The sequence below is a fragment of the Melospiza melodia genome, chromosome 18 (assembly GCF_035770615.1).
Source record: "Melospiza melodia melodia isolate bMelMel2 chromosome 18, bMelMel2.pri, whole genome shotgun sequence".
In the NCBI taxonomy this organism is placed as follows: domain Eukaryota; kingdom Metazoa; phylum Chordata; class Aves; order Passeriformes; family Passerellidae; genus Melospiza; species Melospiza melodia.
In genome coordinates this window covers 10,771,044-10,784,071 of record NC_086211.1, presented here as the reverse complement: position 1 = coordinate 10,784,071, position 13,028 = coordinate 10,771,044, and the positions used below count along the sequence as shown (strand labels likewise).

Below are 13,028 nucleotides of genomic sequence, written 5' to 3'. Positions count from 1 at the left end.
TTTAAAATTAGAAAGAAATAGCTCTTTCATATAAGCATTTATTGTGCAATTTATCAGGTTTGAGAAATTGACCTCAGGCTTTTCAGATTATAGGCCTATTAGTGTTATTGAAAACACGGTTGCAAAGTCACTCTCAAAGCTTTGACAATAAAAGGAGAGCCTAGATGAGTAGAAACGTTAATTTCATGGAGAAGCTTTCATGGAATGCTGTCATCATGTCTATGCTGGACGTTAATGGTCAAATCACTGGACAGATGCCATGAAATGGAAAGGTATTTCAGTGCCCTGTGAGATGAGATGGCACAGAGGATGGTGTTTCTTTGTTGCACAGAACAGAATCTCACCAGGAATCTGTACTCTGTCACATTTTCAGAAGTGCATTTCTGTGCCACTTTCGTCTGCAATCGAGGCACAATCAAATTTCGGATTTATAATTAGAAATTGATTTCTTTGGATTTGTGTGACTTAGAGCTCTGGTTGGTGCATGCCTTATGATTGGCAACCTCAGCCAAGGAGACAAGATTGAAAAGGTCACCAAGTTATCCATCCTTTAACTCACGGGGATAAATCCAGGCAATGATCGAAGGAGAGGAGTAGATGGGCTGGAGAAGCTTATCTCAGAGTTTGCTGTCCTGTGCTTCCTGTCTAGGGATACTGATAAGTTATAAATCACATGCTGCAGAGTGATGTGAAGGTTATCTGCCCCAGCATTGGCCCATGTCTGCCAGAGCTTCCAAAACATCCCAGAATGTGGAGGTGATCTTTGCAAACTGTGAGGCAGTGATGTGCAGCACAGCTCATGGAAACCACTGAAATCTCCTTCCCAGCCTTTTGCCTTGGGGTAACAAGGAAAAGCTCTTCCCAGGGGTTGGAGATCACCCTCACGTGCTGCTGATGGGGGTCTGACACAAACCCCTGGCTGAGCACTAGCTCAACATGAAGCACAATGTGAAACAGGAGCACAGAGCAGGTGTAAGGTCACACCTGTGCATCCTGCACAGTGCTCTAGGTGGTCAGGAGCGTGCCATGGGACTTCTTGTATCCACCACAAGTCCTGCCCCTCCCACCATGTCAGCGCTTTGCCCTTCACCACCTTCTGGGACACTCAGAGAGCTTTGTGCTTGTTGTGGCCTCTCTCTTGTCTTTGGCAGTAGATTCCATTTCTAGTTCCAGGAGTTCTGGTTCTCTGCTGCTGCAGCAGCACTTTCTCAGCCTCAGAAGAGGTGGAATTGGAGCTGTGGTGGTTTATGTAGTCTGGAGGAATGCTCATCTCTGTGAGAAATATTCTGGAGGAACAGTGAAATAGCGTGTATGTTTTTGCATGATATTGAGTAAAATTAATTACAGCTAAGAATCTTCTGCCCAGTTATGAGAAGGGACAGTCTTGGATCACTAGGATAGAGATAAGAGCATTTATATGGCAGGCACAGGCAGCTGTAGGAAAAGAGAAGGGTCAGAAGGGGAAGAAACACTGCTGTAAAAGATGAATATTTTATCTGCTGTACCTAAATCGGACTTAGCCAAAAGCCCAGACAACACAGTGTAAAAGAGAGAAGCACATCTCAAAATAAAAGGCTTTCAGTTCACTAAAACTTCATTTATTATGGGCTTGAGAAGCAACTGGAATAGGAAAGTGCTGAATGGGCCTGCTAGGAAGCATAAAGCAGGAAAGGCTTCTTCCACTTACTGATTCCATTTTGGTTGCCATCCTCCTCCATCACATTTATCCTCTTGAGAGCGCAGACCAGGAGACTTCTTCCCTGGCACAGTGCCCTCCAGGCATAGCTGCAACCCAGATAAGACCCAAATACAGATGTTTCTTCTCAGAGCAGTGAATGCTCCTGGAGGAAAACAGCAGAGGGGGAGCTGAGAGCAGGCATGGCTGAGGCTCACAGGGACAGTGGGGCTCTGGTAATAGACACTGGCTTCAGATTTGCTCACTAACTTTAAATATGGCTTTTCTTCTTGTGTTTCCTGGGTTATGTGAGCCTCCTTCCACAATTATAATTTACAAATAATGTAAATATTAACAGATGGAGTAAACAGTGCTTGTTAATCCAAGCATTTTTTCATGTCTTCTTCTGTCAAGCCAACTTTTCCTACTTCTAACAGTGTCAGCTTGTATATTATGGTATTAATATCAGAGAGAAATGTAGGATTATGAGCATTGAAGTACAGTCAAGGTGGTATAATTTAAAAAGAGAAAATCTGAAACTGCATCCATTGCTCTCATCAAAGTCACAGCTTTTTATAGGAAACTAAACAATGGTTAAAATACACATCAACAGAAAGGTAAAGGTTAAACATATTTGTGATTTCCATTTTAATGCCTCTTTCCAATTCACTAATATGCCTTTGCAGGAGGAAAATGCCTGCAATGCTTATTTAATTACATGTGTATAGATAAAATGTATTTGCAATGTGTTGGGTCATGGCCAGGCAGAGCAGCACCTGCACATCTATCCTGATCCTAGCCCTGCCTTTGAGATGAAAGACTTTCACCCTTCTGATCTCAGGGGGAAAAGAAATCCCAGGTGTACAAAGCAAAGCAGGTGGTGGTGTTTTACGCTCCTGATTTGATTAAAGTAGATGTTATTCAACTGAGCTGTGGCCAGAAGGCCTCTCCTGCTGACCCCAGCTGGTTTTGGGCCAGACCCACTCAGCAGGTTGATTACACACCCTTGGATGAAAAATATCATGATTTACTGGTCTGTAAGGGTTGGAGGATTTCAGGATCAGAGCTTACCATGCAGTGAGTGCACTAGGTGTGTCATGAAGCTGGCTGGCTGCTTTCAGGGGGCTCTGTGAAATCCCACAGCTCCTCCTTGGGGTGCAGGGCACTGCTGGCGGCCCCAACAGCTCTCCAGGGAGCCTTGGGAAGGACCAGCACCTCTGAGAACCTGCCTGTCCAAAGGCTGAATGTCTGCTTGGAAACACAATGCCCCAACCATTTTACTAAGAGCCAGAATTCAAAATAAAATTCTTTTAATAGATCCTGTTGGAGGATGCATTTACATTCAGCAATGTTTCGTGTAGCTCCATAAATAGTCCACATGCAGAAACAATGCAGGAACACATTTGCAGTTCTCTCTTTACTCAGATTTCCCATCCTCCCTCTTCCTGACCTTTCCTTTCAGGGGATTTGGCAGATTAACCTCATCAAGTTAAGCTCAATGTGTATTGAGGCTTTGTGTGCTCACAATGGCTGTTCCTTTTCCAGCTTCATCTGCCCATCCAGTAAGATGCCATTGCCCCTTCCATTGCCACTACAAATCCTATGTCACTTTATCTTGTGTTCTCCTTCATTCAGATCATCTCTTCCTACATCCTCCTTTCTAGAATTAACTGAGTACAATGGTATGTGTCCATGTATGATGAAAAATAATCGATTTAAAATATTTATAATAAATTTTATGGACCATTAGCCAGCAATTAAACATGTGGAACACACAGATTCAGTTTTTTCATGAGGTCAGAATTATCAGGTGACAAGAGGAGATACCCAGGGTCAGACTGGTGCTGTGGTGGGGGAGATCTGCAAGGAGTCACTGTCAGCCTCAGCAGGGACAGCACTGGAGGAGAGGGAGCAGGGCTTGTAGGAGGTCAGAGACAGGTGGCAAGGAGCTGGATAGGAGCCAGCTGGAAATGTAGAAAAGTGGAGTCTGAGTTTGATATTGGTGTGATAATTACCAGGGGAGGGGTGATGAGTCTGAAAATGCAGAAATACTCTGGCAGCTCATCCATGGAATGGAGAGGCAGCTCTGGCAGGGAGGACAAGGAAAGGCTGATGAGAATAAGCTACATAAGTGAATTAAAATTTTTGTTTAGGTAAAGTTCAAAGTTGTCAAACCTGCTCCGGAATATACTCTTTCCTAGGAAAACATGGGCACATAGGGTGGCATGTTGCAAGATGTGTGATGTGGCACTGGCATGGGCTGCTGGGGCACGAGCGAGCTGGCACAGTGCAAACCTTCCTGGGGAGTTAGGGGCAGTTCAGAATAATAACTGGGTAAATATGGAACAAAAACCCTTCTAGCACCTTGCCACAGTACAGCACAGGGTGGCTGTCAGCAGGGTGTGCAGAGGTGGTCATGCCTCTCTGTGGTTTGGGAAACCAGAGGAATCTGTGTCTTTATCCACTCCTGCCCAGCCTGGCAGTGCAGCGGAAGCTCAGCAAGGTTTGTCTAAGAGCTGCAACCTCTCAGCACCTCTAGTGATGGTGAGAAATGCTTGAATTTGAACCAAATCAGTCTTTTGATAGAGGATAGGAGAAACCATTCGAATAAAGAAAATGTTCTTGTGCCAGGCCTTCTCTTGAAGTAACACCAAACATTAGTTCTCTGGAGTACTTCTATTCCTGCTATCCCTCACCCTTTCCACAGGTTTGAAATTACATTTTTCTCACAGTTATAATCCATATAATCCTACTATGTGAGCTTAGATAAGAATTAAATTAGCAGCAGAGTATTGTAAGTGGAAAATTGGCTTGTAGAATTCTGCACAGAGACTGAGAACTGCTCACTTTGGGGTCAGTGGCAGGTTTATTACAAGACAGTCAGCACAGAGGGGTCAAGGATATTAATTGTAAGGAGCTTTCCATTACCTCAATGAGTCTGGTTTTTCACCTTGTAGTAAATTGAGAAAACCATGGAACACTACTCACTATTTACCTTTCAACTTCATTGAATAAAAATTGGAATGCTTGAAATAAAAACTTTCATATCGTAAGTAAGGTTCTTCATATTCTTTCTTTTAAAAGCACAAAGAAGTTCTCAAAGAACTCTTTAATAATACAATAGTGCTACAACTAGGAATTGAAAGCATGCAAACTTCCAATCAGCTCATCTGTTCCCTTATGGGTAACAACATAAATGTTTTGGAGGTCTCAAATGTGTTTTTATCACTTTCAGGGTAGGAAATAATTCTGCAAAAGTTATCAAAAGAAATTATACTTCTGTAAATGGAGCTCTTGTATCACTGCAAGCATGCTGTGTCTAATGTGCTTGGATGTCTTTGCCATTAGCATGTACACAATTCCTGATCTATTTAGGAACTTGGTTTTTTTTAGGCTGCTGTTTCTATAGCTGAAGATAACATTCAATTTCACATTTGAGATCCGTGGTATGTGATACTACAAGAGATGCTGATTTAAGGGAAATAATGGTGTTAGAAGTAAAAAATAGTAAATAACTATTTTTTAAAAATATTAATTATAATTAGATTATAAGGCAGCATGAGTCAACCCTTCCTTGTGATGATTTCTCTCCTTAGGGGGTAACTGAGCCTGGCTGTCTGTACAGGTTGTAACAGCTACAATAACCAGGTTTGTAGTGCAAGTGTAGGCAGCACAGCAATTTCTCCTGAGAGCACAGGAGCTCCTTAGACTGGCACTTTGCATGAAGGGCAGCTCTGTGTGAGGTGTGGGGCACGGGGAACCTGCTCTGTACAAGCACACAGCACACAAAAGGTCTGAGAGCACTGATAAAACCCTGTCCTGTCAGTGCAAGGACTCAGCTCAGGGCTGTGGTACAGCACAAACGGTGCGGAGCATGAAAGATTACAGCTGGGGCTGTGACCCTCCATGGCACAGCATTGAACTGGACTGGAATATTAACTCTGGGCTTTGAGGTGCCTTAAACTTCACAGGGCCTAGGGAAGCTCTGCCCAGTTGTTTCACATCCTCTGTAAAACAATAGATCCAAAATAATCTTTCATTGTCTAGGAGATTTAATTTCTAAAAGTTAAGGAGCAGAGATGCTTCTGAAGGTTCACTCTGCATTCATCCTAAATTCATGGGTTTTCAGAGTCAGGCTGAGAGGTTCCTGTGGCATTTAAAGTGGCTATAATTCAAAATGTTTGTAGTGCCAGCCCTCAGGAGTCAAAACATTCAGCATGTCTAACTCACACCTGCAGAGAGCATTTTAAGGTGTCTGCCTCTGATCGTTTCCATCCCCACTGGCTTGTTGGATTTGATGTTGCTCTTTGTTGTCATATCAGCTTTGCTCCCTCATCTCCCTGCCTTTGTGGAGCTCTGATGTGCACGTGGCAGAAACGGCCTCTGCTTTGATTCCAAACTGGATCTGTGGCAGCACAGCACATTTCAGTCTGGAGCAGGAAAGTGGAAAGAGAAAAGAGAGAAAAGAGAAAGCTGAGGTTGTTAGGAGGAAGTGGGCGACCTGGATTGGAGCTGGTTATAAAAAGCAGCTCAGTGTGGGCTGCTGTGATCTGCACAGATGAATGCACTGCCAGCTTCCCTCTGCAGGTGGCTGCCGGAGTTTGTGTGGCTGATGGGGCCTCCCAGCTCCCATCTTGCTGGGTTTCCCAGGTGCTATTGTCCCTGTCAGATGGACTCAATTTAAATTCAGAGCTATCTCTGTGATAGAAATCCTTCCACATGTGACCCACGGGAAGCTGGCACCCCACACTGCACCCACACTGTCCCTTGCAGGTCTCCAGTCACGCTGACCTTGATGGCTTTTGCAGCATTACTCCTTTCCTTAAGTAAGTTTTTCTGCTGAATGAAATGTCAGCAGATAACATCAGTGCTACTCCATAATTTAATAGCTCCAAATATGGCTTGGAGACTGACTCAACATCCTCTTCCAGTAGACAGCTTGATATTTTGGTAATATTTGCCTATAACTCCCTACACTGGGGCCTAGCGAGTACAAGAACCATGACTTGAGGTACATAAATATCTCACAGCCCTTCCCACTTTGTTTTTGGCAGGTGTGAGGGGTAACCCTGTTGTAATCCTTTCCCCTGGCCCAAAGGGAGGGGTGGCTGTGCTCAGGACCCCCCTCTGTTTCTCTCTTAGGGAGCCTCTGCTTGTCCACAGCTGCTGATTTCCTACATCCATTCAGCCACCTGAATTCCAAGTGCTTTTCCTTGATGCTGGTATTATCTTGGCTTCTGGAGGGATAATGGCAGTGGGTGAGGCAGCTTGTCTTCTTCAGACATTTTTTTTTTATATATCCTTCTGAGAGGAGACACACAGCAGAAAGATAAGCAAAGAAGTTCTTCTAAAATTGCTGGATTATGGTTAGTCAAGAAAGAAAACTTAGAGAATACATCCAGGAATGAGGATGTCTTCCCAAATCCCTGTTTTTCAGAGCAGACTGTTTTGAGGGTCAGAAATGAAAACCAAGAGATGCAATTTTCCCGAGTTCTGAGAAAGGTTTAAAAGAACCAGTTTCTCCAAAGGCACAGTGATCCCTTTTCACTGGAATTTGTCCCTTCAGCAGTATAAATGGACACTCTTGTTTGGATGTGTTCTGAGCCCTAGAGAATAGGTGCAATGTACTTTGAGAAAGAAAAAAGGTGATAAAAAATCAAAGGCTGTTTTTACAGTGTTTTACCTGTGGGTCCCACACACCTACACCTACAGAAGGAACATTTGCCCAGCCTTTGTATTTGGCCTCCAGATTTCAGCCCAGGGACAGCCCTACTGAAGTCTTTACACTTTTTGCTACAACTCTGAATGTCACATGGATTATTAGATCACCTGCCAATGGTATCAATAATGGTGTCAATAATGGTCAGAGGATTCTCATTAATTCCTGCCACTGCCTTCAGAAATCAAGTAGTGAATGTGCTTCACTGAAACCTAACACGACCTAAACACTTTGCAGTCATAGGATCCCATTCATACTCTTAATGAAAAAACACAGGTTCGGGTTGAAGTTTTTGCCTGTGAAGCTCCTGGTTTCCATGGAATGGTGGGCAGTGGGGCTGTGGGACACAGGGGTGGAGCAGGACCTCAGGCTGTGCCCAGGGGCTTCACAAAGCCCAGGGGCTCCAGGGCCTGAGGGTGCTTTGGGGCAGCCCCTGTCCCAGGGCACTTTCTCCCCTGCAGCCTTTGTGATACAGGAGAAGCTTTGATCAGAAAAGGCCTCCTGAGGAAGCTGTGCTTCCATGAGAAGTGAGAGTGTTATTCATATTTTCTAAATCAACAAGGAATTAAAAAGAGTTTGCTACACACCAGCCACAGAGATTTGTGGTGAGCAAGTGCTGACACAGAGCACGTACCTCTAGGAAAGTGAATTGTAAGCTGCTAATCCCTCTCTGTCTCTTCTTTTGCATGAGACTACATTTCCTACAAGATGCAGTTTAACCTGAAACTTGACCTGTCTTCCTCAGAAATTAGTTCAATCAATAATTGCTCTCTACTTAGGGACCAAGGGAAAACAGTGGAACTTGCAAAGCTGCTTTGAAATTCATTTCCAGTGAGGTGAAAGCTCATCTTAAAAATTGGAATTTCTCTCTGATTACTGCTGCAGGTAGATTAAAAATCTCTCCTGGTAAGATTGTAACAATTTATCACAGCAAAGAGTTTAATGATATTATTTTTTTCCTTGCAATACTAGTGATTACAATAAAACTTCAGCACTTTAATCATTAAGATATGCACTATAAGAGTTAATTGAGATTAGAATTATGTCTATGCTCAGAGCAGCTCCCTCTAAAATGACCTTGGCCCTTGTCCCTGGTGCATGACATTACAAGTTTGTTCCTATTTCAGTCTTTAAATAGACACAAGGCTAATGTCATTTGAGGATTTGCTCTGATGCAGCCCTTCAAGCAGCAATTTGTGGCAGAAATGGTAAAATAAACAGGTTTGCAGGGGTGAGTGGTTGAGCACCAGGTTGTTGGTGTGACCGTGTTCACAGGGGTCCCAGGATGAGGGAAGAGACAAGGATCTGACTCCATGTTTCAGAAGGCTGATTTATTATTTTATGATATATATTACATTAAAACTATACTAAAGGAATAGAAGAAAGGATTTCCTTAGAAGGCTAGCTAAGAATAGAATAAGAAGGAATGATAACAAAGGGTTGTGGCTCAGACTCTCTGTCCGAGCCAGCTGACTGTGATTGGCCATTAATTACAAACAACGAACACGGGCCAATCCCAGATGCACCTGTTGCATTCCACAGCAGCAGATAATCATTGTTTGCATTTTGATCCTGAGGCCTCTCAGCTTCTCAGGAGGAAGAATCCTAAGGAAAGGATTTTCCATAGAAGATGTCTGTGACAGTGTGGCCGTGCAGGTGTGCAGAGAGCAGCGCTGGCTGCCCTGCTGGAGCTGCTGGGCTGAGCTGCAGTGTCCCCTCGGGGCAGGGAAGGTGCAAGGCAGGGAATTTGTCTCCCAGTGACAAATAAGTGATTAAGATCCTTTGCTGTCATTCAAATCCTCGAAGTAGCATTAAAATGAATATTCTTACCATGGATTAACCACATGAAATCCACTTTAGGCAATAGCAGGATGCTGTGCTGCCAAGATGATTCCTGTCACTTAACTTGTGTTTCCTCCCTCCTGCAAAGTCCCTCTTTGTGCTGTTAATGCAGCCTAAAAGGTGTCTGCATATCCATTTAAGTGAAGTTGCTCATACAGGGCATAAATGTCAAGAGATCTGTGCTCCCAGTAAAATCCCTCAGCCATTACAGGATTTGCTTCGATGACAGACTTCATGTGAATGGAAGATGATATATTTATGTTTCAATATAGCTGAGCACTTCTTAAAGAGGAAGTTGTGAAGCATGCCAGATTATTTGCCAAGGGACTGCAAATGTCATAGGCTGCAATTATGTGAGCTCAGAGGAGGAAAAATGCACTAGTGCTGTCAGCTTAGCCAGAGCCCCATGATCCCAACCCTGTGGAAACTGGAAACAATTGTACCAACAAATAAATATCCAAATGATCAAACATGGAGGAGCTGATAAACAGGAGGTGTCCTCACTGCCTTCTCTGAGACATGGGCTAACAATTTCCCCAGTTAACACTGGGTCAAATACTTATTTTGATTTTGCTCTAGAGCCACATTGTGAAGCAGATCACTCCTCTGTACAATCCATTGATCCAAAAAGTGAAAGAGCTGAGCACAGCTCTTTCCTGTCTTTCTTGTCTGGAAACAGCTGCTCAGCATTTGCAGAACCCATCCCACATTTGCCTGGGAAAGGCCAGGGTGTTTTCTCTTGAACCCTTCTTGCTTCTGGCAACTGGCACATGGGAAATGAGAAAAATCCATAAATCTCCCATGTGCTCTGCTCTCCTACCCATAGCTCACACAGACAAGCAGTGTTTCTTGGTTTAATCACAGATGCCCTTCACTGGTGGCACAGTCACCTTTGGAGAAGAGTTAATCTTTAGAAGTTGGGAGGATTTAATGCCAAAAGTTAACAGGCTGCTTGGAGAGCCCTCACTGGTTCTGTGCTTGTAGCTTGAGGCAGCATTGCTGAGACACAACAAAAACCTTTCTCTCCCAGAAGGTGCCATAGTAGCTGCTACAAACTTGGCTAAAACTAAAGATGATTTGGAAAAGAGCATAAATTACTGTGTTTTGTAGGACCAATTAATACATATCAATTAGTTAATTGATATCAACTAGTTAATAGATATCAACTAGATAATTCTTTCTAACTCATGAAGGAAAAAATATAGGGTTTTAAGTCTATACATTCTTATCACTGTCTGGGGTGTCCTAAATGTGCATCTTTCAAGTCCATAAATATCTCAGAATCACTAGAGAGAAAAGAGTGTGCTGATGGATTTTCTTTTGACTCTTTAATGAAGCTAATAGACTCGTAAAAAGCATTTGGTAAGGTGGGAGAGGGATTTTAAAAAAGCTTTTTGAAATCTACGGTCTTCCGAGTTTTTCCCTGGGGTGCTTGGAGATTTCCTCTGTTCAGAATCACACTGTGGAAAGGGCATCAACAAAACAGAGAGCATCAGTAAACAGATGAAAACCAGTGCACAAAGTAATGTCAGCACAACTTGTGAGCATTCCCTGGACTTCATTTCTTGTCTATAATATTGCAGAGATTTCAAAGGTTTCCATTAGTTTTTGGTGGCTTCACATGCAGCGTTTTCAATTAAGGAAAAAAACAACAAAACGAGCAAACAAGAAACCTCCCACACAAACCCAAAACTTCAGCTTCTTTGTTTTAGACTGTGCTGGGTTGTGGCAGCACCCTTATCACAGGAGGTGACAGAAGCAGAGGTTCACAGGGTTGCTGCCCTTACCCTTGTGTACCAGCCTGGGGGGCTGCAGCTGCCACCTGAGTGACATGGACTTGTTTGTGAGAGCAGGGCAGGCAGGGGGGGAAGAAGGAGAAAACAAAAGAAAAAAAAATTAAATAAGCCAAAGAAGGCCCCTAGGGATCCTATCTGCCCACCTGATGCTTCCTGGGGTTTAGAACTGGGGAAAAGAGATGGAGAACAAGGAAATCCTGTTGCTGAAGGTGGAGGTGGCCAGCAGGAGTCAGCATGGGGATGGGATGATGGGATGGGATAATGGGATGAGCTGGACCAGGTTCTGTTATGCTGGGCTGGGCTGGGCTGGGCCCTTGCCCCCCCTCTCTGCAGCCCCATTTTTGAGTGAGCTCGTTTGGGTTGTTGCTGTTCAACTTCCCGCACCAACACATCAAATGTGTTTTGGAAACAGCCTCATTCGTTCAATTACTGTAACAGCAGTTAAAACAGGCAATGAGCATGGCAGGAATGGTGATGAATGAGGCAGAGAATGACTCCCCTCTCCCTGTTAGCAATTCAGATTTGACTAAAACAGTCTAAGAGGTGAATGTGTTATTCTGCCTCTCATCCTTCCCCTGCTTTCCATCCTCCCCTGTTTTCATTAAGCATAATCTCTGTTGCTGTTCTGCAGATCACTTTGCTGCTGAATGTGTTGTTCCTGCATGGTTATTTGGTTTACTCTGTGTTTCAGTGTCTTCTTTTGCACAGCTTGGTATGCTGGAGCTGTACAAGCTCAGCCTTTATCAGTCTTTCACACCACTGTGTTATTTTTTCAGTACAGTCTGAAATCTTCTAAATTAATATTCCCTTTCTTGCTTTGTTCTTTCTTCCCTTTATTTTTTCTTTAAAGAAGCAAATTAATGAAACTAGCAATGGCAAAATCTTTATTTCAGTGTTTCAGTTATTCAGGACTGATTTCTGCTCCAAATATCCCAGCAGTTCACTTTCATTTATTATCTGAGTGACTGTGGATATGCACAACATCCCTAAAACAATATTCATCTCCAAGAACCACAAGCCTTGCCTTTCCCGATTTCCTGTTATTTGATCCCTGAATTGCAGTTATGCCAGAGAAGTGGAACCAAGCAGATGATTGGGACTTAAAAATTACTAATTTGAAAGCATCTGACAAACTGCCACACAAGGCATTAATGGCAGAAGCAAACACTCATGGATGGCAAAATTACTCTTAACTGGACTCTAATTCAGGATGAGAAATCAGAGTGCTCAGAGGAGAGAAGCCTTTCAGTAAGCAATGTTTGGGATTGTCAGAGATATCTTGGCAAAACCTGGACATCCCAGAGGAAGCCTGAGCGTGTTTGCTCATGTGGCCATGGCAGAAGCACCATCCCCTCCTGGGCAGCCAGGGGAAGGAGCTGTGGCTGCTGCAATCCCACAGCCCTGCCCAGGGCACTGCCAAAGGGCTCCCAGAGCACCTGGGCACAGCTGGGGCTGCCAGGCTGGGCTGTGTGAGCAGGGCTGGGCTGCAGCAGGACCTATAAACAGACCTCTCTGCTGTGCAGGGTTGCAGCAGGACTGACAGACAAACCTCTCTGCTGTGCAGGGTTACAGCAGGACTGACAGACAAACCTCTCTGCTGTGCAGGGTTACAGCAGGACTGACAGACAGACCTCTCTGCTGTGCAGGGTTGCAGCAGGACTGACAGACAAACCTCCCTGCCCTGCAGGGTTACAGCAGGACTGACAGACAAACCTCTCTGCTGTGCAGGGTTACAGCAGGACTGACAGACAAACCTCTCTGCTGTGCAGGGTTACAGCAGGACTGACAGACAAACCTCTCTGCTGTGCAGGGTTACAGCAGGACTGACAGACAAACCTCTCTGCCCTGCAGGGTTACAGGAGGACTGACAGACAGACCTCTCTGCTGTGCTGGGTTGCAGCAGGACTGACAGACAGACCTCTCTGCCCTGCAGGGTTACAGCAGGACTGACAGACAGACCTCTCTGCTGTGCAGGGTTGCAGGAGGACTGACAGAC

The 13,028-nt window shown here is 44.3% G+C and overlaps 1 long non-coding RNA gene across 1 annotated transcript in view; it reads left to right on the top strand.

Moving 5' to 3' along the window:
- LOC134426412 (uncharacterized) overlaps window positions 1–13,028 on the top strand; it is a 205,823-nt gene that overhangs the window by 141,274 nt on the left and 51,521 nt on the right. The window lies entirely within an intron of this gene.